This window comes from Palaemon carinicauda, chromosome 9 (assembly GCF_036898095.1).
Source record: "Palaemon carinicauda isolate YSFRI2023 chromosome 9, ASM3689809v2, whole genome shotgun sequence".
NCBI classification, from domain to species: Eukaryota; Metazoa; Arthropoda; class Malacostraca; order Decapoda; family Palaemonidae; genus Palaemon; species Palaemon carinicauda.
The window spans coordinates 13,908,263-13,935,762 of NC_090733.1; positions in this window are offsets into that span (position 1 = coordinate 13,908,263).

The window sequence follows — 27,500 nt, forward strand, 5'->3', positions numbered from 1 at the left end:
AGTAAGTGCCAAGGCATTGACAAATTAGCATAGTAATCTTGATAAAGAACCGTAGGGAAGAAGCATCCTGCCCCCCTTGGCAGTGAAGTTCCCACGGGCCATGCCGACGTCAAAGTGGTATTGAAGGGCTATTCATCCTGATAGAAGAACTTGAAGAACTTGGAGATGAAGCTGAATGTTTGGTATTTGTATAGGAACATTCTGAAAAGTAGACCAGTGGTGGTTGGGCACTGTATGTTTGAGAAGGATGATTCATCTCCAGAGTATGAAGAGTAAGTATTCGTATTGGAACATTACATAATCAGAGTGAATATAAATTAAGAGTTAGTATCTTAATTTCTCCATAACCATAAGGAAAAGGGGATAATAAAACTATGACAGGCATGTATTTCATAGTAAGTAGGAGCTGATTGAGACGCACAGGTAATAAAATAGAAATTTTATTTCACAAATGCAGAAATTAAATAAATTACAGCAATAAGTAAAGTCCATTTACAGTAATTATAATGTACATAGTAATAAAGACTTGCTCTTGAATCTGAAAAGGAATTTCAAGTTTATTAGTAGGCACTCGTTCTCGAGGAACGCAAGTCTTTGATTAAAACACATCATGCTCAGGGCATGCGGCACTTGTGTGACAACTATGACATTTCACCTGGGATAAGAACAGTTATAAAAGCACTAAGTGTTTTCGACATCACTATGTATCGCTCGAGGGTCAACATAGGCACCCGAAGAGTTAGAGTCCCAAGTAACTCACTGTTCTACGCAGAGTTAGATGCAGGTTTCATAACACTACCTGCGGCTACCACAAAATGTTTGACTTCGTTCACTTGTTTCGCATAATGTTTAAAGAAAACGCGCGAGGACTTCCAGCCTGTGAAGTTTTTAAGGCTTTCAAAATCCATGCTCTGAAAGAAATTCAGAGATGATGCAACTTTCCTAGGATCATGACCAGCGGGTGTACTGTCAGGATCCGCTCTGCGAATGAAGTAGGTGATTTTCGCTCTTAATTGTTTCAGTGACAGGTCGCTGCCCGATGTTTCTCCTTTGAAGAGTTGGCCTCCACCAAAGTTCGAAGTTCTGCGAAGATAGACCTTGAGGCTCTCTACTGGGCATAGAGAGACATCTTCCTTCAGGGGGCATATTCTCCAGGGGCCCCATCTTATGGTGGGTAATTAATTTTTGGCGAGAAACGTCGGATCAGGGGAGAGGGTAACGTCTCCTGTATCGGTAAACAGGATGTGTCCGTCTTCTCTTGATAATGCCACTATTTCGCTGACTCGAGCTCCCGAAGCAAGAGCAAAGAGAAATATAACTTTCTGAGTCAGATCCTTGAGAGGGCATGAATCATTATCCAGGTTGGAGGCGAAATGGAGCACCTTGTTTAGTGACCAGGAGATCGGTTTCGGTAGGGGTGCTGGGCGTAGGCGAGCACATGCTTTCGGTAGTTTGTTGAAGATGTCGCTGGACAGATCAATTTGGAAAGCATATAGAATTGGTCTGGTCAAGGCCGATTTGCAGGTTGAAATCGTATTGGCTGCTAATCCCTGTCCATGAAGGTGAATAAAGAAGGACATGCAGAAATCAATCGTGATTTCTTTAGGATTTTTTGTCTTGACGAAGGAGACCCATTTCCTCCAGGATGATTCGTATTGCCGTCTTGTGGATTCGGTCTTGTATTCCTCTAGGAAGTCCAGACTTTTCTTCGAGATCCCAAACCTCTTCTTTGCGGCTAGGGAGAGAAAATCATGAGATGAAGGTCCTTGATTTTCGATGATGAAGCGAAGACAGTCGACTTCTGTACTTGTTGGGAGAGAACTGGGCCCGGGAGACGGATCAGCTTGGGCTGCAGCTCCAGGACCAGGGGGTACCAGTTGCTCCGGGGCCACTTGGGAGCCACTAGGGCCGCTGTCCCTTTGAAGGTTCTCAGTTTGGAGAGGACTTTCAACAGAAGGTTGGTGGGAGGGAACAGGTAGATCTTGGACCATCTGTTCCAGTCCAGTGACATGGCATCCACTGCTTCTGCCTTGGGGTCCTCGTACGGGGCCACATACCGAGGAAGTTGATTGTTGTCGCTCGTTGCAAAGAGATCTATCTGAAGTTCTGGGACTTGGTGAGAGATGAAGGAGAACGATCTTGCGTCTAGAGACCATTCCGACTCTATCGGGTTTGCCCGAGATAGAGCATCCGCTGTCACGTTGCGGAATCCTTGTAGGTGAACTGCAGACAGGTGCCACTTCTTCTTCTCTGCCAGACGGAAGATTGGGAGAAGCACCTTATTTATCTGGGGCGATCTTGAGCCTTGGCGATTGAGACAACGAACTACCACCGAGTTGTCTAGGGTTAGACGAATGTGGATCGAGGGCGGCGGGGATAATTTCTTCAGAGTTAGAAGGACCGCCATGGCCTCCAAGATGTTTATATGGAACGTCTTGAACAGGGGAGACCAGGTGCCTTGAGCCTGTTTTTGGTGGGAGTGACCTCCCCAACCCTCCAGCGAAGCGTCCGTGTGGATGTTGAGTGATGGAGGAGGGTGTTGGAGAGGAATGGACCTTTTCAGGGCCTTTGCTTCTGACCACGGCTTTAGGAGAAGTCGAAGTCTGTTTGGAAGCCGTCTCTTGAGGTCTCTTCGAGCGATGGATGCAGAACGTCTCCAGACTCCCGCGGCATCCTTTAGCTGTGCACGAAGCACTGGGTTTGTTACTGAGGCGAACTGTAGAGAGCCTAGAACTCGTTTCTGCTGGCGTCTTGAAATTCGTTTTGATTTCAGCAGTCGCTTGACAGACCCTGCTATTTCCTTCCTTTTCTTCTTGGGGATGGAAAGGCGGTGTGACTGAAGGTTCCATTGGATTCCCAACCACTGGAACTTCTGAGCTGGAGAGAGGCGAGATTTCTTCTCGTTGATCTTGAATCCCAGGTGTTCTAGGTACTGGGTGACTTTGTTGCAAGATTTTACACAATCTTCGGGCGATGGAGCCCAGACTAGCCAGTCGTCGAGGTAGGCCATCACCTGGACGTTTCGGAGGCGGAGCTGTTGTACTATGGCGTCCGCCAGCTTTGTGAAGATCCGAGGGGCCACGTTGAGGCCGAAGGGCATGGCCCGGAAGGCGTAGCTTTTCTTTTGGAGTCGAAATCCTAGGTAGGAGGAAGCGTGATGGTTCATTGGAACGTGCCAGTAGGCATCCGCCAGGTCTATGGAGACCGTGTAGGAACCTCGAGGCAGAAGGGTCCTTATCTGTTGAAGAGTCAGCATCTTGAACTTGTTGTTCGCTATGAACTTGTTGAGGGGGGATAAGTCCAGAATGTCTCTGAGTTTGTCGGAGTCTTTCTTGGGGACACAAAACAGTCTCCCTTGGAACCTGGTGGACTTTACCTTCCTTATCACCTTCTTGTTCAAGAGATCTAGGACATATTCTTCCAGAAGGGGGGTTGATTGTTGGAAGAATTGCTAGAAGGTTGGGGGTGGTTGAGTCCAACTCCAGCCTAGACCCTTCTTGACAATGCTGTGTGCCCAGGGATCGAAGGTCCAACGATCCTGGAATTGGCGGAGTCTTCCTCCCACCGGAAGCACTTCATTGCTTCTGGTGTCCCGAGGGCTTGTTGCCTCGGCCGCTAGCTCCCTTTCCTCCTCTGCCTCTGGAGGGACGGCGAGATGCGTCTCTGCTTGCACCTCTGTTTGAGCCTCTACTTTTGGGACGAAAGGTAGTTGTCTGTTGCTCGAAAGCAGGGGTGAAGACCGGTGACTGTGACAACACCGGTTGGGTGACCAATTGAAAGATCTGTTGTGGCTGAGCTGCCACTTGGGAGGTAGCGGGTCCCGGAAACTGACGTCTTTGTTGACGTTGCTGGGGTTTCTGTTTTAGGGATTTCCTCTTAGGTTGAGGTCCGTCGTCCTGAGAGGGTTTCCTTTTTCTTGACATGCCCCACTTGTGGAGAAGGTTCCTATTCTCCGTGGCGGCTTTGTCGGTGATTTCCTTCACAAGGTCAGAAGGAAAGAGGTATTTGCCCCAGATGTTGGAGGAAATCAGCCTCCGGGGTTCGTGTTTCACAGTGGCACCTGCAAACACGAATTCACGACAGGCTCTCCGAGCCTTCATGAAGTGGTACAAGTCCTTCATCACGGTAGTCATGTGGGATTTGGAGAGTACCATGTAGTGGTCTGGTACTCTGGTGTCACAGGCCATAATTTCAAGTTAGACTTGGTGAGACATAGATGCTGCGAGCCTCTCCTTCGTATCTTGTTCCCGACGAAGGATGTGATCGTTGAGCTTAGGGAGGTCTTCATTAAACTGACGTCCGGCGACGTCAGGATCTAGCTTTCCCACGACGAAAGTATGCTGGATATCCTTCCAGTGTCGAGCGTCAGGGGGAGTGACTATGGAGAAGGGTCTGCACTCCTCCAGTGCAGGGCAGGCTTTCCCCTCTTCCACAGCTTTAAGGCACGCAGTGAAGGCCTTTTCCAAGAATGGAAGAAGCGCATTTTCAGGTGCGACATAAGTAGGGTGCTTCTTGCTCAGGGCCGGAAGCTTAGAGCAGGTAAAACCCCTACTCTTGAATGTGTTGGCTAGCATAGCCTGGGCCTTCGCGAGATCGAACACTATCTCTTCCTTCGGTTCGGTCTCTTCCTTAGAGGCAGGTTCGGAACGAAGTCAGACGTAACAGTCCGGGTAGGCCTCAAAGTTTGGGAAGAACTCCACGTCTTCCAAAGGGACTCAGCATACCTCCACGGGTTGGCATGTGAGCAAGCGGGGAGATCCTTAACCGAAATCCTCTTCGGTTCTCTGGATCCCATCATGGACCTGATGAACTCCTGATTCTCCTTTAACCTGTCGTCCATGACGGCTCTAATCAACTGGATCATTTCTTGAGTGGAAGAAGAGGGATCCGGGGTCGTGGAGGTAGACGGGATAGATACTTCCGTCGGTGTAGGAGTAGGAGCGGAGATGGAAGGAGGAGCGACCTCTTGCTCCGACTCGGCGTATTCCACCTGGTCTTCGTCATCTTCAGCTCCTTGAGCCATAAGAGTCTTCTCCGTGTCTTCCGAGACATCCGACATATGTTCGTCATCTTCAGAATCCAGGCGGCACGCATGCATGGACTGAGCCATGACAACATCAGGTTCCACTGTAATTTGGACAGTGGGAATCACATCCTTGGGTACCACTGAATCAGAGGAGGCCTTAGGGAACAAGAGTGACCTCATTTCTTCAGTGGCCAGGTACGGTCCGGTGGCATTCTTCTGGGAGCCACGCACCCACTTGCTTAGCTTCTCTCGAGAAGTGTCCCTGACCTCCGCAGAGGGAGGGTTATGGAAGGCCTCAACTAGTTGAGCCTGGCAGACCGTACAATTCAGTGGGTCCCAGAATTTCAGATCCCCTTTCTTGTTAGCACAAGGGGCGTGAGTCCTGCAAGGCGTATGCCCGTAGAAGTGCGGGCGTTTCACAGCGCAGAAGTCGAAGTCACACTTCATCTGCTCCTCCTGTGGAAGAAAGAGAAAATGAGTATGGGGGAGTCATAAGAATGGTTCTTAAGCTAAGTTAAGATTAATCATTAATATTAACTTAAAGAAAGGGTGTGATGCATAGAGATTGAAGTAGTAAAGAAAACATACTCCATGCATCTCGCCCGTCTGGCTACCGCAAGCTTTATCCATGGGTAATCCGAGATGGCCGAAGGCACAGGATAGTATTCCCTGAAATTCCACAGGGTAATGGAATTCCATGGAAACCAAGGATAAGTTTGGGACTGTGATCACTCAGTCCCAAATTAGGGAGTTAACAGGTCCCTTAGGGTAACTGCTTCCGGCAACCAGACGCGCTAAGATGCACACAGCATGCTGGAATATTGAAGAATGCAAAGGGACAGCATGATTACTAATAGAACAGTACCAAGGCACTGATCTAAAGAGTGTAACAGGCTATCTGTTTGCAGTGTAGGGCTATCAGTATACAAGTGATAGCTAGGAGAAGGGGGTGCAAGTATCCTTGACGCCTCCGGGAGGTTCCGGCAAAACATCCGGCACGCCGGAGGCCGCTCCAGCAGAGTTTCTGGCATTAGGACAGACAAAATGTAAGTCAAGAGTAAAGCCAGGGTGGCGGCCGCCGGCACAACGGCGGCACGCCGGCAGAGGAGCGGCGGCTCCGGCAGTCGGAGGATGCCGGATTGGTGACTGGGATAAGGATGGTTATAGCTGAACCAGGTTACCGGCAGTGAATGCCGGCACTCCGGTGGCCGACCGGCAGGCGGACGGTGAAGCTAGGAGGAAGGAGGAAGGCCGTCGGCAGGAGCCGGCGGCGGTTGACAGTCCCCCGGCAAGCGGAGGGGCTGGTGGCATGAGGGTAGGGGAGAGTCACCAAGGTAGGAGGCAGGTATCGCCGACAGTGGAGGCGGCAAGGGACCGGCACCCGGATAGTGAGAGAGACAGGGGGAGGGATGTAAGAAGTCCAGTCATGGAATCCAGACATCCCCCCCTGAGAGGGAGTACCCATGATAGAGGCAGGCTCTATCACCCAGGAGCCGGGGTCGCAGAGGACCGGGGGCTAGGGTAGCCCAAGGGAGGGCTAGGGGACACCCAAGAGGGGAGAGACCTCCACATGCAGAACGCATCCAGTGGCTAACCCCATAGGACACTATGAAGGGTATAAGTACCAGAGCGGACTGCACAAGGAAGCTCAAGGTAGCCCTATCACTCCGTCCTAAGGAGGAGTTGTAGGACAGGGGACAGATGGGTATAGACTAACCTAAGTGTAGGCTAGGCTATACAAGAGATAGGTGGGGAGTGGAGAAGAGAAGAGTCTTCCAAGGAAGGGGTTCTGTACCAGAGCGGCCACTAGGGAAAGGGAGGACACTCCCTAACCTAAGATAAGGCTGCCAGGCTGAAACGGTGCATGGGTACAGTTTCAGCAGGGGACAGAGTAACCTTCCAAAACCTAACCTAGAACAGGGCTAGGAGCCCTGAACTAGGAAGGATAGAAGACATATCGCTATGGCAGGACAGTCATAGACTATTCCTAGCCATAGAGGAAGGGCTAGCCTAACCTCACTCTCGGACGCAACCCTAAGGGGGGGTCATTCCCTTAGGGAGGACTGAGAGGCGATGAATACTCCATTAGACACTTGATCCCCTTACTAAGAAAGGGAATCAAGGCTAAACAGAGGGAGTGCCAAGGCAGGGGATGAAGGAAGCATATAGGGGTCCTACAAGTAGGTTAGGTTAGGAAGGGACACTAACTAACCTATCCCCTATATGGTCCCTGAAGGCGAAAAAACACTTGCATCACGGTCGAAAGTATTGTAAAATAATGCCACTATCTTCATAATTTAGCCTAGGATCACTAATAAAATCATGCATGAACACTTATATACAGGCGCTCTGGCCTGGGGGCTATAGTAGCCGACTGGTATGAGGTCAATCGATGACCGATAAAAAGCGTCGAAACACGATATAAAAGTTCCTAGCTATGAAGACTAAATAAACTAATGTAATCGATTAGTAAATAAGGCTGGAAGCGTTGTTGTGGCTAACTAAATAAGGCATGCAAAACAATAACGACGCCATAAAATGGCGGGTCCGGTAGAGGCACAGCTCTACCACAAAACAGCAATTATCTCGGAAAGTAATATTTACTTTACGGTCAGAGCTTAACTAAACAATACTGGAACCTTGTACTCAACTTTCCAGAAGAAGGCGAGGCTGAAGGTAGCGACATTACGTAGATGCAAAGCGATAAGTAAAGCACAGGGAAAATCCGTCTAAGTAGGGCGAGCTACTGAACAAAGGATAAAGACGGACGTGACATCATTTAAGCAATGGCTCCCGTTTGTTTACGTCTCGAGTATCAGTAGTAGCCACGAATGAGATTAGCTATGGAACGGCTCCCAGCTATTCTCAGCCCTTACACACCGAAGCATTAACTCTGTTCGGGGTGTAGATAGCTATGTGGCGCGTTAATACATGCGTCCCCTGTTGATATACGATGTCTTAAAGGGAAACCTTTAGGATACTCGCTCCAAAAGTTAGAATTCTGTGATAACCTGTGGTTAAATTCTCTGGGAATATCTTAGTAGTTATTTACCCAAGGAAGCTACCAAAAAGGAACCTTCCATCAGGACGCCATGGCTTGAGCCCAAAAATGTATATATATATATATATATATATATATATATATATATATATATATATATATATATATATATATATATATATATATATATATATATATATATATATATGTGTATATATATATATATATATATATATATATATATATATATATATATATATATATATATATATATATATATATATATGTATATATATGTATATATATATATATATATATATATATATATATATATATATATATATATATATATATATATATATATATATATATATATATATATATATATATATATATATATATATATGTGTATATATATATATGTGTATATATATATATATATATATATATATATATATATATATATATATATATATATATATATATATATATATATCAATTGGCTGCTCAACACTGCCACACGGGATCGAAGGAGAAGGAGGCAGGCTAGTCCAAGGCCATTGACCAATGGGACAGCAGTAAGGCTAATTCCCCTACCCCCCCCCCCCCTTGGGTGCCAAGTAGGGATAAGTCGACCCAGGAACAACTGGGCTTCCTTTTTTTATTTGCTGATCAACCGCCGTGAGGGCACCATAACCCCTCTTCGTTCTCAAGATTAAAGGGAGGCAGGACCTGTGACACGTTCTCCACAAGGGAGTAAACAGAGTCCTTTTTATGAAGATAAGATGTCTGTTTGAGTACCTCACCTCATCATCCTTTTCCATCTCCTTACCTTATACGATTTTTTTCCTTTTATCCTTTAATGAAAGAACCTACCCACTGAAACTTTGTTATCCTAGTCTTGTGTCCCAACCACATGTACCGTTTGCCCCTAACCTTAATTAATTCACTTTGTGACAGTGCTCATTCCCATGTGTAGCGTTTAAATCCCTAAGGTTTGCACTTTCATTTTATTTGCTTAAATATTTTAACCATAGGACTTCATCGTATTCCCAGACTTTTAATTTATTTCCCTTTCCAGGGAATGTGATTGCTGTGCAGAATTATCATCAATGGTCCATCCAACTCCACACAAAGAACCTCATGGCTTAGATTAAGATATAATTATCTGTTGTGCTCCCCTATTTCTGCCGACAAGCGACCTTACCATTATTCTCTTTCGTTGTCGACCTGAGTTCTTTAAGTAAGGCCGAACTCACAACTACAGGCGCATAACATTATATATATATATATATATATATATATATATATATATATATATATATATATATATATATGTATATATATATATATATATATATATATATATATATATATATATATATATATATATACATATATATATATATATATATATATATATATATATATATATATATATATATATATATATATATATATATATATATATACATATATGTTTGTATGTATTGTGTGTGTGTGTATGTATGAATGCATACATGTATGTGTGTGCGTTTGTCTTTTCGTACGACTGTGTATTTTTGTGTATTCTGTCTTAGTTATGATATTAATAAGAAGGGTACTTTAAAACCAAAAGAAATACGTATTTTATGTAAAAACAAATAATTTACAAACATGTCCCAAACTCTCCAATGGGCAAGTTATTTCTTAAGAACATAACCGGATCCTTGTGAGATATTTCCATTGATAAAACCAAGACAAAAGCTGAAAGTTATCTGTCATTACTGCTGGTCTTCCAAGGTAAAAACCCGTATCAAGAAAAAGAGGCTTCGTTTATTCCACCATTTATCGTAATAAATCCGGAAAAATATGAAAATTTTTATGTAAAATGAGAGAAAAGAGAAAAATAGAATAAAAAGAAAAGTTTTCATTCCTTTGAAAAGAAATAATGATTTCATTTATCTTTTAAGAGAGTCTAAAGATGTGGGGCAATTCCGATGGATAAAGCAGACTGTTGAATAGCGAGTAATTTCAAAGATATAACAGAAAAATTGTAAAACGACCTTAGATTCTTCTTTTACTTACATATTTATATGTGTGTAGATATATATATATATATATATATATATATATATATATATATATATATATATATATATATATATATATATATGCATATGTATGTATATAGATATATTTATAAATATATCTATATATATAAATATATATATATATATATATATATATATATATATATATATATATATATATATATATATATATATATATATATATATATATATATATATATATATTTATATATATATATATATATATATATATATATATACATATATATATATATATACATATATATATATATATATATATATATATATATATATATATATATATATATATATATATATATATATATATATATATATATATATATATATACATATATATATATATATATATATATATATATATATATATATATATATATATATATATATATGTATATGTATATATATATATATATATATATATGTATCTAAATATCTATCTATCTATATATATATAAATATATATATATATATATATATATATATATATATATATATATATATATATATATATATATTTATCTATCTATCTATATATCTATTTATCTATCTATCTATCTATCTATATATATTATATAATTGTATATTTATATATATGTATATATATATATATATATATATATATATATATATATATATATATATATATATATATATATATATATATATATATATATATATATATATATATACAAATTCAAATAAGCCATATATTTTTTATATTAATGTCTGGATTCTCTTTACGACTTTGGGATCAGAGCCTCACGTGAAATCACAGAAAGTCAAGAGATTCTGTCCTTCTGGTTAGAAGTTCTGGTCTTTATGTGATTTCGTCTGGGGTTCTGATCCTGAGGTCGTTAAGAGAATCCAGACATTAATGTATCAAAAATATATGGATTATTTGAATATGAAAAACACGTCTGAATGTGTAAAATTGATCATATACATATATATATATATATATATATATATATATATATATATATATATATATATATATATATATATATATATATATATATATATATATATATATATATTCATATATATATATATATATATATATATATATATATATATATATATATATATATATATATATATATATATATATATAAATATATATATATATATATATATATATATATATATATATATATATATATATATATAATGTATATATATATATATATATATATATATATATATATATATATATATATATATATATATATATATAGGTGTGTATATATACATGTATATATATATATATATATATATATATATATATATATATATATATATATATATATATATATATACTGTATATATATATATATATATATATATATATATATATATATATATATATATATATATATACTGTATATATATATATATATATATATATATATATATATATATATATATATATATATATATATATATATATATATATATACTTTATTACTAGTTATGTTACAACCCTTCTTGGAAAAGTAGTATGCTTCAAGGCAAGGAGCTCAAACGAGGAAAATAGCCCAGTGAGGAAAAAAAAAAGAAAAAAAATATTTAACATATGATAACATCAAAATAAATATTCCCTATATAAACTTCATAAGCAAAACACGAGAGAAAGAAATTAGATAGAATAGTATGCCCGAGTGTACCCTCAAGTAAGAGAACTGTAACCCAAGACAGTGAAAGACCGTGGTACAGAGGCTATTGCAATACCTAAGACCCGAGAACAATGGTTTGATTTTGTAGTGTCGTTCTCCTAGAAGAGCTGCTTACCATAGCTAACGATTCCCTTCAACCCTTGGCGAGAGAAAACTGGTCACTGAACAATTACATTGCAATATATATATATATATATATATATATATATATATATATATATATATATATATATATATATATATATATATATATATATATATATATATATATATATATATAAAAGTAGGAATAAAATAGTCAATGCTGTTATCATCTTCTTTATTCGGGAGCTTTCGACATAACTTGTGTCATCTTCAGCCTATCTGCAATTATCATATGTAAAATTAATCAAATTAATAATATCATCCTAAGTACATTGGAAGATACACTTTCAAGAACTGATCAACTAGCTCTAAAATCAACCAATCATGGAACATACTGTAAAACCTTAAAAAAGACTTATTACTCACAACTATATAACTATATAAAATACTCAATAACTAATATACCTAGTCACTCGTAGGAAATGATGACCACCCATCCAGACCAGCAACCCACAGACCAAACGGATCAATGGGTCAAGGTAACTGAACAAGTAAGCCCTCATTCAAGCTGGGTTTTGTCTTAAAAATGTATAAAGACTCTAAGATTCTCAGCTGGCTGACGTTACTAAGTCTGTCTGTAATTTTGAAATTTTCCTTAGAAATGGCATGACCAGATTTAAATGCGTGGTCATAAATAACTGAAATTGGTTTCTTACTTAACGGTATATTGGTTCGTACCGATCTCCCCATGTGCTCCGAAATCCTAGACTGAAGCTGTCTACATGTGCTTCCGGTGTAGCACTCATTACAGAGTGTACATTGAAAAGTCTATATGACACCGGAACACAAGGGAGTCGGTAGACTCTCCTTATATTTAAACAGGGAGCCAACTGGGAACTTGTTAGTAAAAATTAGTTTTAAATCTATGTGGGGATAACATCTCCCCACAACACTCATAACCTCTTATCTTAGTATCTCCGAAACATAACCATAGTACGGAAAAGAGACATATAACTTTTTCTTACTGACTGTTTGAATTGTTAAATTTTGACTGTAAATTTTATCTAAAAACTTCTTGACTTGATTATAATAGAGGATCAGAGGGAACCCATTGGTAATCAAAAAAGATTTTAGAAAATTTTCTTCCTCATGAAACCCCAAAGAAGTTGAACATACATATATAATAGTGTTTTTGTCGAATTAATGTTGTAGACTTTTGGTTCTGAGCTTAAAAAATGAGTGCTTAGTCCTGTGAAAGTGTTTTTTTTTTTTTTTCGAAATACTGAGGTCTCAAAGGTATTATGTTTCCGAGAGACCAAGACATCGAGAAAAGGCAAAGTATCATCCCGTTCATTTTCTTTCGTAAATCTTATGTTACGATGCTTTGTATTTGAATAATCTAAAAACTGGCTTATGTGATCTAAATTTTTGAAAAGTAAAAATTTATCGTCTACATATCGACGGTACAAAAAAGGCTTAAATTCTACAGGACAATCATTCAACCATTTCCCTTCACAATAACATAAAGATATATTTGCCAAGGTTGGTCCACACGGCGATCCCATTGCTACTCCATCTACCTGCTCATATAACTTGTTATCAAACATGAATGTGGATGTAGTGGTCATGTTTCCGCTTGCTATTTCCCTTTGCTGTTCATTTATTTTCTTACAACCATGTTTGCCATTACTCACATGTTTTTTTTTTTTTTATTTTTTTTTTATTTTTTTTTTTTTTTTTTGCTTGCTTTTTTCCACTTCCTATTCTCTTATTGCCTTATCTCAATGGTTTCCATTGATCACATCATATTTCTATCCGTTTGTTATATTCACTTGCTATTCCCTTACCCCCAATAACAATGTTCTTGATAACCCTAAACATGTTTCTTTCCAAACGCTATTTTCCCCTTGAAGTTCCCCAACTTATTTATAACAGTGTTTTCCATTACTCTCAACCTATTTCTTTCCGTTGGATAGAATCGGTTGCTATTTACTTACTTCATCATAACAATGTTTCAAACAGTGAAAGTCAAAATGAATGAAGAATTGACGCCGTTATTAGACAAACGATCGTGATTTGGAAGACGAATGATTGCTTGTTGACTGGGAGGAAACGTCCCTTTTTTTCAAAACAAAATAAAACACCAGAAATTATCTAACGTGTTAGGTCATTTATTAGTTTTCCATTAGACTGCATGGAAATAAAGTTGAAAATATTATGTATACTATGTTGCATACTACTTTTAACCATAGTCAAATATATATATATATATATATATATATATATATATATATATATATATATATATATATATATATATATATATATATATATATACATAAACATATGTATATATATATATATATATATATATATATATATATATATATATATATATATATATATATATATATATATATATATATATATATATACCAAAGGCACTTCCCCCAATTTTGGGGGGTAGCCAACATCAACAAGAAACAAAACAAAAAAGGGGACCTCTACTCTCTACGTTCCTCCAGCCTAACCAGGGACTCAGCCGAGTTCAGCTGGTACTGCTAGGGTGCCAGAGCCCAACCTCCCACATTTCCACCACAGATGAAGCTTCACACTGCTGAGTCCCCTACTGCTGCTACCTCCGCGGTCATCTAAGGCACCGGAGGAAGCAGCAGGGCCTACCGGAACTGCGTCACAATCGCTCGCCATTCATTCCTATTTCTAGCACGCTCTCTTGCCTCTCTAACATCTATCCTCCTATCACCCAGAGCTTTCTTCACACCATCCATCCACCCAAACCATGGCCTTCCTCTTGTACTTCTCCCATCAACTCTTCCATTCATCACCTTCTTTAGCAGACAGCCATTCTCCATTCTCTTAACATGGCCAAACCACCTCAACACATTCATATCCACTCTAGCCGCTAACTCATTTCTTACACCCGTTCTCACCCTCACCACTTTGTTCCTGACCCTATGTACTCGAGATACACCAGCCATACTCCTCAGACACTTCATCTCAAACACATTCAATTTCTGTCTCTCCATCTCTTTCATTCCCCACAACTCCGATCCATACATCACAGTTGGTACAATCACTTTCTCATATAGAACTCTCTTTACATTCATGCCCAACCCTCTATTTTTTACTACTCCCTTAACTGCCCCCAACACTTTGCAACCTTCATGCACTCTCTGACGTACATCTCCTTCCACTCCACCATTTGCTGCAACAACAGACCCCAAGTACTTAAACTGATCCACCTCCTCAAGTAACTCTCCATACAACATGACATTCAACCTTGCACCACCTTCCCTTCTCGTACATCTCATAACCTTACTCTTACCCACATTAACTCTCAACTTCCTTCTCTCACATACCCTTCCAAATTCTGTCACTAGTCGGTCAAGCTTCTCTTCTGTGTCTGCTACCAGTACAGTATCATCCGCAAACAACAACTGATTTACCTCCCATTCATGATCATTCTCGTCTACCAGTTTTAATCCTCGTCAAAGCACTCGAGCATTCACCTCTCTCACCACTCCATCAACATACAAGTTAAACAACCACGCCGACATCACACATCCCTGTCTCAGCCCCACCCTCACCGGAAACCAATCGCTCACTTCACTTCCAATTCTAACACATGCTTTACTACCTTTCTAGAAACTTTTCACTGCTTGCAACAACCTTCCACCAACTCCATATAACCTCATCACATTCCACATTGCTTCCCTATCAACTCTATCATATGCTTTCTCCAGATCCATAAACGCAACATACACCTCCTTACCTTTTGCTAAATATTTCTTGCATATCTGCCTAACTGTAAAAATCTGATTCATACAACCCTTACCTCTTCTAAAACCACCCTGTAATTCCAAGATTGCATTCTCTGTTTTATCCTTAATCCTATTAGTCAGTACTCTACCATACACTTTTCCAACTACACTCAACAAACTAATACCTCTTGAATTACAACAATCATGCACATCTCCCTTACCCTTATATAGTGGTACAATACATGCAGAGACCCAATCTACTGGTACCATTGACAACACAAAACACACATTAAACAATCTCACCAACCATTCAATTACAGTCACACCCCCTTCCTTCAACATCTCAGCTTTCACACCATCCATACCAGATGCTTTTCCTACTCTCGTTTCATCTAGTGCTCTCCTCACTTCCTCTATTGTAATCTTTCTCTCATTCTCATCCCCCATCACTGGCACCTCAACACCTGGAACAGCAATTATTTCTGCCTCCCTATCATCCTCAACTTTCAGCAAACTTTCAAAATATTCCGCCCACCTTTTCCTTGCCTCCTCTCCTTTTAACAACCTTCCATTTCCATCTTTCACTGTCTCTCCAATTCTTGCGCCGGCCTTTCTTACTCTCTTCACTTCTTCCCAAAACTTCTTCTTATTCTCTTCATATGACTGACCCAGTTCCTGACCCCACCTCAGGTCAGCTGCCCTCTTTGCCTCACGTACCTTGCGCTTTACTTCCACCTTTTTCTCTCTATATTTTTCATACTTCTCTATACTATTACTCTGCAGCCATTCTTCAAAAGCCCTCTTTTTCTCTTCCACTTTTACCTTCACTCCTTCATTCCACCATTCACTGCCCTTCCTCATGCTGCCTCCAACAACCTTCTTGCCACATACATCACTTGCAATCCCAACAAAATTTTCTTTTGCTAACTTCCACTCCTCCTCTAAATTACCAGTTTCTCTTACTATCACCTCGTCATATGCCATTTTCAACCTTTCCTGATATTTACTTTTTACCCCAGGTTTTATTAGCTCTTCAACCCTCACTAGCTCCCTTTTACATCCACCTACTCTATTCCCCCACTCTTTTGCTACAACTAATTTTCCTTCCACCAAAAAGTGATCAGACATACCGTTAGCCATACCCCTAAACATGTGCACGTCTTTCAATCTTCCAAACATTCTTTTAGTTATCAACACATAATCCATTAATGCCCTTTCTACTACTCTTCCATTTGCCACTCTTACCCATGTATACTTATTTTTATCTTTCTTTTTAAAAAAGCTAGCACTTATTACCATCTCTTGTTCAACACACATATCTACCAGTCTCTCACCACTCTCATTTTCACCTGGTACGCCATACTTCACAATGACACCTTCTACCTCTCCAGCGCCCACTCTAGCATTTAAGTCACCCATAACAACTACATAATTCCTTCTACCCAGTCCTTCTACACACCTAGTTAATTCATTCCAGAGCTCATTCCGCTCTTCTTCACTTTTCTCACTACCTGGCCCATACGCACTGACAAAAGACCAACATTTCCTACCCAACCTAACCCTTAGCCACATTAACCTAGATGATATCTCCTTCCATTCCACTACTTTATCTGTCATCCATTCACTCAGCAATAAAGCCACACCCTCTCTCGCTCTTCCCCTTTCAATCCCAGACACTCTACCAGACATTTCACCAAACATCACTTCACCCTTTCCTTTTATCTTTGTCTCACACAAGGCCAACACATCCATCCTTCTACTTCTAAACATACTTCCAATCTCACATCTTTTACTCTCTATCGTACTACATCCTCGCACATTCAAACACCCCAAAACTAGAGTGCGGGGAGCAGTCACTCTCCCCCCAGCTCCATCTCTTTGTTGCTGTCTCATAGGATTCTTTTATAGGAGAGGGGGTTCCCAGCCCCCTCATCCTGTCCCTTTTAGTCGCCTCTTACGACATGCAGGGATAACATTGGCGCTATTCTAATTGTTTTATGCCCCCGCGGCCACAGGGGGCATATATATATATATATATATATATATATATATATATATATATATATATATATATATATATATATATATATATATATATATATATATATTTGCTAAAGCTAGCACGTGATTTAACAAAGATATTTTTTGAGGTGGCTGGCGGGAGTGTAGGAGTGTAGGCACTACAAAACGCACAAACTTATCTCTCTGCCTTTGAATGTGACCATTGCCTTCTATGTTAATTTTTTTTTTCTTTTCTAACAATACTGTTTTTCTTTATTATTCAGAGTATTACTTACGTAGTATTGTCTAAAATCTCTAAATGTATGTTTTTTGAAACTGGAAAAAAAATATGTAAAGATTATCATTATGATACCCTATTGTGCTGATGCTAGCCTCTGTCTGCTAAAATTTGCTAAATTGGTTGAATTAAGCTTAATCAGGAATATTTCGCGTTTCATATCACATTTTTCCTTCCATATATCTGTTATTATCTTTTCCGCAATATCAACCGTTATTAGAATCCAATTACTGCAGAGTTTTTCCTACTACAAAGTAACCTCTCCTTTTGAAATCCACATCCGGTTCGTTATTCTCAGCTAATCCTCTTACTTACCCAATTAACTTGGTCTTCGATTATGTCTAGTTTTCCAGAATAAACTAATTCAATGACATGAAGGAAAAATCATTATGTCTGAAAAATCTTTTGTTCTATTTCACAAGCTCTCTTGTTTCAAGAAACCGGTCGGATTTTTCTCCCCAAGCTTATTTGTCTTAAATGCAGTCTTTGGCATTCTCTCATGCAACACATTATAATTCCCTCCTCCCATAATTTAGAAAGAAGGAAAGCTCCCTCCACTTCAGACGGAGAGTTGCAGACGAACTTTTCTCGTCATGGGATTCTAAATCGTTTTTCAAATTTCACCAAAATGCTTTCCTCTGAATAGACTGAATTTATGTGTAATATAAATTTGCAATACTTAGAGAGGAAGAAGAAAAAGATGTTGCAAGAATTTTACTTATGAATAGAGAGGGTGCAAAAGCAGCAGTTCTTATTAAGTTTAGTAGAGATTAATGTGAAAGGAGAGAGAATTCGTTAGGAAATGAGACAATGAAAGTTTGCTCATTAGCAGGAAATTGGGAAGTGACAGGATAAACGCAGTTAAATTTACTATTGCCAGAATCTACCAAGGCATGAGCCTTTATAAACAATTAGCCTAATTAAGAAAAGATGAAAATTACAAAACTGACTTCGTACATCAGTTATTCTTTAGTTGTATAATTTGATGCCTCACAGATCACCGATCCTTCAAGACTCTCCATAGTGTTCATTATATTCTGGTAAATATTAGTTGATATATAATTTATTAGAAGTAATTTAGTTTGACAAATTCTATTTCATTATATTTTTTTATCATAATTATGTATTTTATCTTAATGACTCTTCTTTCAATAATGTTAATGAATTGATACTATAAAGATATATATATATATATATATATATATATATATATATATATATATATATATATATATATATATATATATATATATTTACAAATTAATATCACAGCTTCAAATTACCTATAAAATGTGAAAAAGACATATTGTTTTTACTATCACCAGTCATTCATATATGACTGTATTTCTAGCTTCAAAATCCATACGTCCTTTTTGCAATAGATTTGTATCAAATAAAGAGCAAGTGAGAATTTCATTTCTAACTCAGATTTATAAGTTGAGCCAGGAAATGAAGCAGATTATCATATAACGGAGTTTCATCTAGCGAATGAGAAGATAAGGAACAAAGAAAAGTTTTTCTAAGTTGACTGAGCTGGATTGATCTCAGATAGCACCTTTCAAAAGTAGTTTCTTTCCTTTCTAAAAATTAATTATAGTCTAAATTATGATTAAAGTGCAACCAGGCTTTAAGACATATATCAGATTCCATAAATGAACTTAAAAAATTTTAGGTCCTGAGTCCAAATCCGATGGAAGCCAGGCGAAAAATATTACATATGATCGCATGGTTGTACGAATTGACAGCTGAAATGTTTAGAATCCCGATGCACGTCTTGAGCTCCCTCAGAGCCAAGTTTTTAAGGGAATCATTACCTTTCAGATGGTATTGGCCCTTATAAAAAGTTAGGAAGTCATTAGAACACAGGACAATTTTTGTCAGTATCAGATCATCCAACAAGAACGAGAAAATGTCAGTGATATTTCTCGCCCCCATCGTGGCAAAGGTGACACCTCCAGGTTCATGCCTCGGTGTAAACTTATGTGTAAGAGCTGTATCTGGGTCTTTACACCAATGAGTAATGTTGTTCCATTTCCCTAAATAAGCATCCCTACGTTGAGTTAGAGTTCACCTGGCTGGCTGGAATCCCCCCCCCCCTTCTTCTTTCACTATTCCTCTTCTTAACCGGGGAAGTTGCTGGTGGAGCAAGTGAGATAATAACACATGAGGTTGATGGTGAGGGAGAAGTTGCTGTTGTGGTAGAAGTCAAGGTCACAACAGTTGTAGTACCACTAATTCCAGTCTTTTCCCCTGGTCGTCATCATCTCACAGGGGGTAATTTCAGGATCACCTACTTCCTGAGCTGACCTCTCTTTCTCCAATTCAAGTAGGTCTAACTCCTGGCCATGGCTTTCAAAGATGTCTTCGATCTTTAAACTTTCATGAGTGTCACTGTCCAGCTCAAGTCAAAATGACTTGATAGCATCCATTCTCGAAGACACTTTTCTGGTAGGAATTTCAACTAAGTACTGAAAAAGAAATATGAAATATAGAAAATAAGAACTTAAAGGAAATATACTAAATTTCAAGCTACATAAAAAAATAATATTTTTCTATACTTTCCAACGCTAATAAACTCCTTAGGTATCATTATAAGTTAGTAAACAGTTGTTATTATTGAGTATCGAAAACACCAAAAAAAAGTCAGAAATAAATATTCTCAGAAAAAATACATCTAATTTTAACAAACGACATCTCAAAAAGAAATATTAACACGCAAGAGGTATCTATAACATCTATTTGATAATCTACAACACAAACAAACACTACTAGCATCATTGTTATCACGTAAATACTGACGAGTGAAAAAAAAAATTAATATATGCGTTCAAAGAAAAATAAACTAAATTTCAACAAGTGACAATTCAGAAAAAATTTACTAAGACCCTCATGTTACCCACATCATTTACTTACACTTCCCGGCATTAACATTGTGCGTAAGCAGTTTATTATTGATGAGTACTGAAATCATTAAAAAATGCCAACAAAAAAATTTAAGAAAAACATAATAAATTTCAACAACCGATATGTCATAAAGGAATACTAACACACACATAGTAGCCATATCATCTATTTACACTTTCCAATACAAACAAACCGATGAGTGGAATAAAATGAAACATTTGCACTCGGAAAAATAAAATGAAATTCTACAAGAGACATTAAAAGAAAGAAAGAAAAATACTGAGACATTCATTGCTCGTATCAGCTACCTGCACTTTCCGACATTATGGCCACTGGCTTTGATGTTTCTACATCCGTTATTGTTGATGTGGGATATTTCCATTCAAAGCTATATGTGAGAGTATTGGATGATCTCAGCTATCCCAAATATGGTTTGGACCTTTTTGGCAGAACTATTCTCAAGCGTTGTGTCTTTTGAATATAGGTGGATCCAATACTTGGGTAGGACTCTCAGCTTCTTGCTGGAAGCCCATTATTACAGATATTGAAAGGATGTTTCTAAAGTTTCTTGGTCTCCTCCTAGCAGGTTGGTTCAGCTAAAATATGTGCCTCTATGTATGTTTTGATGCTATCCTTCAGGTAGGGTACGGAGTTGACCATCTGGGAAATATACTCTCATTGTTCCGATAGTAGGGAGTGCAAAATTTCCTTTCAACGTGTGATGCCTCAATATTCTCGAGCAGGTGAATAAAACAAATACAAACTTCCTTTCCTATAGATTCTTCTGACAAGGACGCCCCCCTTCCCTGGATATGCTAACTCGCTCTCGGTACTGTTGACATCCTCGGCTAGCCTAATAAAGGAAAATTCTTTTGAGGAACTAACTAGATGGAAATGTAAGGAAATTAAAGGTTATCCTCATATGTGATATACCAATAAATTGCCATTTTGAAGCATTGTGGATGACTTTTATACCTTAGGGTAAAATTCATGAAAGAAGGATGAATTTTAAAGAAACAATGATAAATGGGAAGCATGGATCTAATTCAGTAATAATGATGAAGGTTTCAAAGCAGTCTTGGATATTTCCAAAATAAAATTGATAATTGTGAGATTACCGGAATACAAAACCTGGAAGTATATTGCCCCAGTGACTGAAGTCCGAGTGAGTCTGGCAACTCCAATGTAAATTTGATATCTGAAAGAAAACCTAAGCCACTAATGTGGCTAATTGTAATATCTAAGACAGAAAAATTTGATTACTCTAAATTTAGTAAGGTAATACGAAGGAACATGGGTACCATAGTGTGAGGAAAAATTTCTAGATTTGGCAAGAAATTTATCTTAATTCACACCAGATCTAGTACACAATCTTTAATGTTAAATACTCTAAAAATTTATGAAAATCTCATGGTGGATATCAAACCACATTTGAATTTCAAGTATAGAAGAGGAGTAGTTCTTAACAAAGAATTATATGATTTTAGGGAGTGTGAAATCTTAGATGTGTGCCCAAAAGAAATATGGAAGCTTCATGAGATTCCCAGAGCTACTATAATTATTTTCACTTTTGAAGACCATGATGTTCCCTCCCATATATACCTAAAAATTAGAGAATACCAATTCTCCTGTATAAACATAAACTATTGCAGTGCTTCAATTATTTCAAATTTGGTCATCCATCTAAGGTTTGTAGAAATGCAAACATCTGTGACAATTGTTCTGATCCTGAGCATGGACCCTGCACTAATATTGAAAGTAGCAGTAATTATAGTCATGATCACAAGCCAGGTGACAGGAAATTTCCTCAATATCAAACAGAAGAAGCTGCTTTTCAGAAGTCTTATCTAGAGCGTATTAGTGTGGGATATGCTGGGCAACTTCTAATGAAAAGCAAGAGTTATGCCATGGCCTTAAAATCTAATGAGGTAGGACATCCGGGAAAAATTGCAGCACAAGTTAGACCAGGTATTGTAAAGCATCCTATTGCTGAATCACATACTAAGGCTATTACCAAACCTCTTAATTTAGATTCGGTGCCTGGCATCAAAAAGGTACACCCTCTCTCCTCTAGGTCTGCCGCACCTCAGATGAAGTGCTCAAGGCTCTCATCTTGGCAGCATAGTTACCACATATAGGGGAAGACTAATATGCTAGAGAACTACTGGAGGCACCTGTCATGATGAAGGTATAGTCAAAATAGCTCTCAATCTTTCAGTCGAAAAAGAGAAAGACCACCCACCTTCTTTATTCTAACCAGAAATACAAAAAAAAAAAAAAAATCCTATTGCAAATAAGTACAATATTCTATCTGGAAGGATGAGGATCGTCTATAAGATTTAAATATATCTAAACTCCACGTGAAAGTGCACCATCCCCCACGACAAATAAAAAAGAAGGTTCCTTGGAAAAACTATAAACCAAGTATAGCAAGACAAAATTTATCAAAGGAAGTATCAGAGATTCCTATCAATTAAAAAAAAAGTAATTAAAGGAAGAAATGTAAGGAATCTTCCCAGAATTAAACTTCACAGTGAAACTGTTAATTTCTGAGGACTAAGTGTGAAGAACTTAAGCTCCTCATTCATGAGTACTCCCGAATAATTTTATGTCTACAGGAGAGCAAACTTGATGATATTACTCCTTGTCCTCGGGAATATGTCAGCTACAGGACACCATATGATCAACGAGTAGGGAGCCATGGTGGAAGTCTTATATATTTTTGTCGAGATGTTCCCCAAATATCTTTGTCTGTTCGTGTACCTCTGCAGGACAATGTTATACAGATTGATATTGAAAGAAAATACACCATTTATTCTCTTTACTTGCCTCCAAATAACAACATCTCATACGATAATTTAGTAGAGTTGTTTCAAGAACTCCATTCAACCTTTTCTCTTACTGGTAGATTTGAATGTTAGTTATCCTTTATGGTCCGATATTCTAACAAACACAAAGGAAAATATTATTTCATCAATTGTGGAAAATGAAGATGTGGAACTCCTTAATACAGGAGAGCCCATGCACTTTCTTGTTCAGGCAGGTACCTTATCATGCATTGACATATCAGTTGCATGCCCTACCTGTCGCCTTGATTTTGAATGGAAAACGTTAGACAATTAGCATATTAGTGATCAAGCTCCAATTACTATAAATAAGAACAATAGTCTGCCCTTGCATAGATTGCCATGATGGAACCTTGGCAAGCCGGACAGGAATAAATTTTGGGAGCTAAGAGTAATTGATGGGATTGCAGAGCAGTTTGAAAGTGTAGATAATGACACAGACTTACTGAATGGAACTCTACATACAGCAGGAGTCAATTCCATTCCAAAAACCACAAGGCTATTCAAACGGCGACCAGTTCCCTGGCGATCTTCAGATCTAACTACCTTTCACCAAGCAACAAGAAAATCTTTAACAGAGGAGAACTTAATAGTATATAAAAAATTTAGAGTACAGTTTTGTCGTGCAAGGAAAGAAGATAGGCGCCAGTCTTGGGTGTCTTTTGTTTCCTTCATGAACAGCATACCACCACCATCTCCTTTGTGGCGGAAAATCAAAAAGATAGCAGGCAAAGTCCCCCCAACCCACCACCAGTGTTGAAGGAGAGGTTGACAATACCCATGCTGATAATTTCTCAAATGTATCATGCAAGTGTGTAGAGCTCCTGGTCACCAGTATAGGAGCATTAAAGAAACGAAAATTTAAAACTTTATAACAGGAATGGAAGGGTCATACAATTCTCCTTTCACTGAAAGAGAATTTGATTCCGCACTTGCTACTTGTGATGACACAGCCCATGGACCCGAGGGAATGTCATATTCAATTATTAAACATGTATCTTTAATACCAAAGTATTTATTTTAAGCATTATTGCTAGAATATGGCTTGATAATAGCTATCCAAGTGTTTGGGCATTAGCCATTATTTTAACCTTTTTTTAAACCCTGTAAGGATAAGTTTTTAGCAACAAACTATCGACCAATTTCATTGACATCTTGTTTATGTGAGGTCATGAAGACAATGGTCAATATAAGACTGATGATGTACCTGGCAAAGAAGGGTATTTTATCACCAATCTAGTGTGAATTTAGAAAAAAAGCACTCTATCTGTGGAGACTTTGCTTCCAAATTTTATCATGTAACAGTCTTTTTTTACCTTGAAAAGGCATATGACACTGCATGGAGATTTGGTATACCTAAAACTATTCATAGTTTGCGATTACAAGGAGAGCTACCATTGTTCATTCAATCGCTTATTTTTAAGTGAGATTGGGGAAAGCTCTATGTGAGAGGAAGTATTCTAAGTGTAACCCTATTTGCACTAGCCATTAGCGGAATATCCTCAGTCCTTATTCAATATAATCTCACAACACTCTTGGTAGATGATCTCTCCATATAATTTTCATGAGCTAGAATGGTAATGGTTGAAAGAATACTACAACTCTCAACTGACAAAATTATTTAGTGGGCTGATATGAATGGGTACAAGTTTCTGATAAGCAAAACTATTTTTGTCCATTTCTGTCGTATTCGGGGAGTACATCCAGATCCAGATTTAGACATCTAAGGTCAACTGATCCAATGTGTAAGCAAAGTGAGATTTTTAGGATTGATACTGAATTGTAGGTTTACATGGATTCCTCACTTAAAGGTATTAAAAGCTTAGTGCCTTGATGCTTTGCAGCTTTTAAAAGCTTTATCCAATACATCGTGGGAGCAGACTGCAAAACTATTTAAAAACCAGGTTTGATTACACCAGAAATTATTTATGGATGTTAAATAAACTCTTCATCCACCAAAAGCCAATTAAAGATATTAGATTATATACATCAAGCTAGTATTCGACTATCCACAGGAGCATCTAGAACTTCGATTATCCCAAGTCTCCTTGTTGACGTTGGAGAAATACCTTTAGACCTTTACTGAAAGTATTCTATTGTTCGGTATTGGTTTAGGTTGCAAAGACTTCCTACTTCTCTAGCCTGTCAGACTACAAACTTTGTAAGGCATTGTAGATATATTGAGTTACACCCAAAATCTTCCCAACCTTATAGTTTTCAAGTAAAACAATCAATAGATACTCTTGTTATAGTTAGAAATAGAGTTCCTCCATTTAGGATATCACCAACTCACCATGGAAATGACAAGAGATAAGTTTTTGTAGATATTTTATTGTTATAAATATTAGCATAACTGAATTAGAAGCCAGGTCTCTTATTATGGAACATGTGGAGTAACATATTATTTATGGCTCCAAAACTGATGCTGCCATTACATTTGCTGTATGTAGTAGTTCCTTTAACTCTAGAGCGGCACTTCTCTACTATCTTCCATGTCCACTGCCGAAATTAATGTCATACTAAACGCTATTGAGAAAATAGCGTTGGAGGAAGGTGATAGTTTTACCATTTTTAATAATGCAAAGAATGCCCTTCAAGCTTTAGAGGTTTTTAATTCCACTAAACCTTAAGGATTTTAGAATGGAGTTTAATCTGTGTCCTGAGAGGTATATCAGTTCAATTTTGTTGGGTTCCACCATGCATAAGTGTGCCTGGAAATGAGGAGGTAGATTCACTGTAATAGAATGCTGCTGCCAAGTTGCTACCAGAAGATATCCCATTCCCTGTCATGATTCTTTATCTATAATTATGATTTTTCTCAGGCAACACCATTAGGATAGCTTAGCTGAAAAAAAATATGAGAAAAATAATTAATGTTTTATCCCTTTAGAAGTATAACGGGATGCCCCGAAAGTCGGAGACTACTCCTTGTTGTCTACATATTGGTCACACTTAGCTGAGACGTTGTGATCAGTTTGATATCCATAACAGTGAGACATTTGTTGACTGAATGCCCTACTTATATCTAAAAAAGATAAAGATATCTGTTTGAGGCTTGAGGTGAGAATGACAGGCTCATGCGTACAAAGTTCCTTGGACATGATGTATCGTATAACGCTAGAAGTACTTTTAAATTTGTTCCAGAAGCAGGTCTTCTGAAACATATCTAACTCATAAACATATTTGTGTTTATGGTTATATTTGATTTTCTTTTTTATTCATTATTTATAATAATTGATATATGTGTCAAGGACCTTCGATGTCAGGGTGCCAGAAAACTTCAAATCATTCATTCATTCTCTTGGCAACATTCCTGCAACCTCCAATCCTTCTTCTTCTCCTGAAAGCTCTGTTCTTTCTACATCCAACACTTATCTTTCCCCTCCATAACACACAAATTATCCTCCTCCTTCCTTCATAATCCTTTCTTCCTCTACACAGTATAAGACCTCCATCCATCATCACCCTGTTAGTCATTCCTCTCTCCAACCTTTGCCTATTCCTGATTCCTTTCATTTTGCAAGAAATCGAAACCCTCCTGTTTCCCGCTCCAGTAAGAGTAACTCATGACTATCTTTTTCACCTTTTACTAAATCTTTGTTACTCGTAAAACTCTAAGTATTTTTCTTTTCTAGACATCCATATCACTGACATATTTTTCCACTCTTGTAAGCTGACACTCTCTCTCTCCTTTCCTTCTCTCATATTTTTTTTTTCCTAACATCATCTTTTCTCGTATACAAAACCGTCTCCTTGCATAATTCTAAC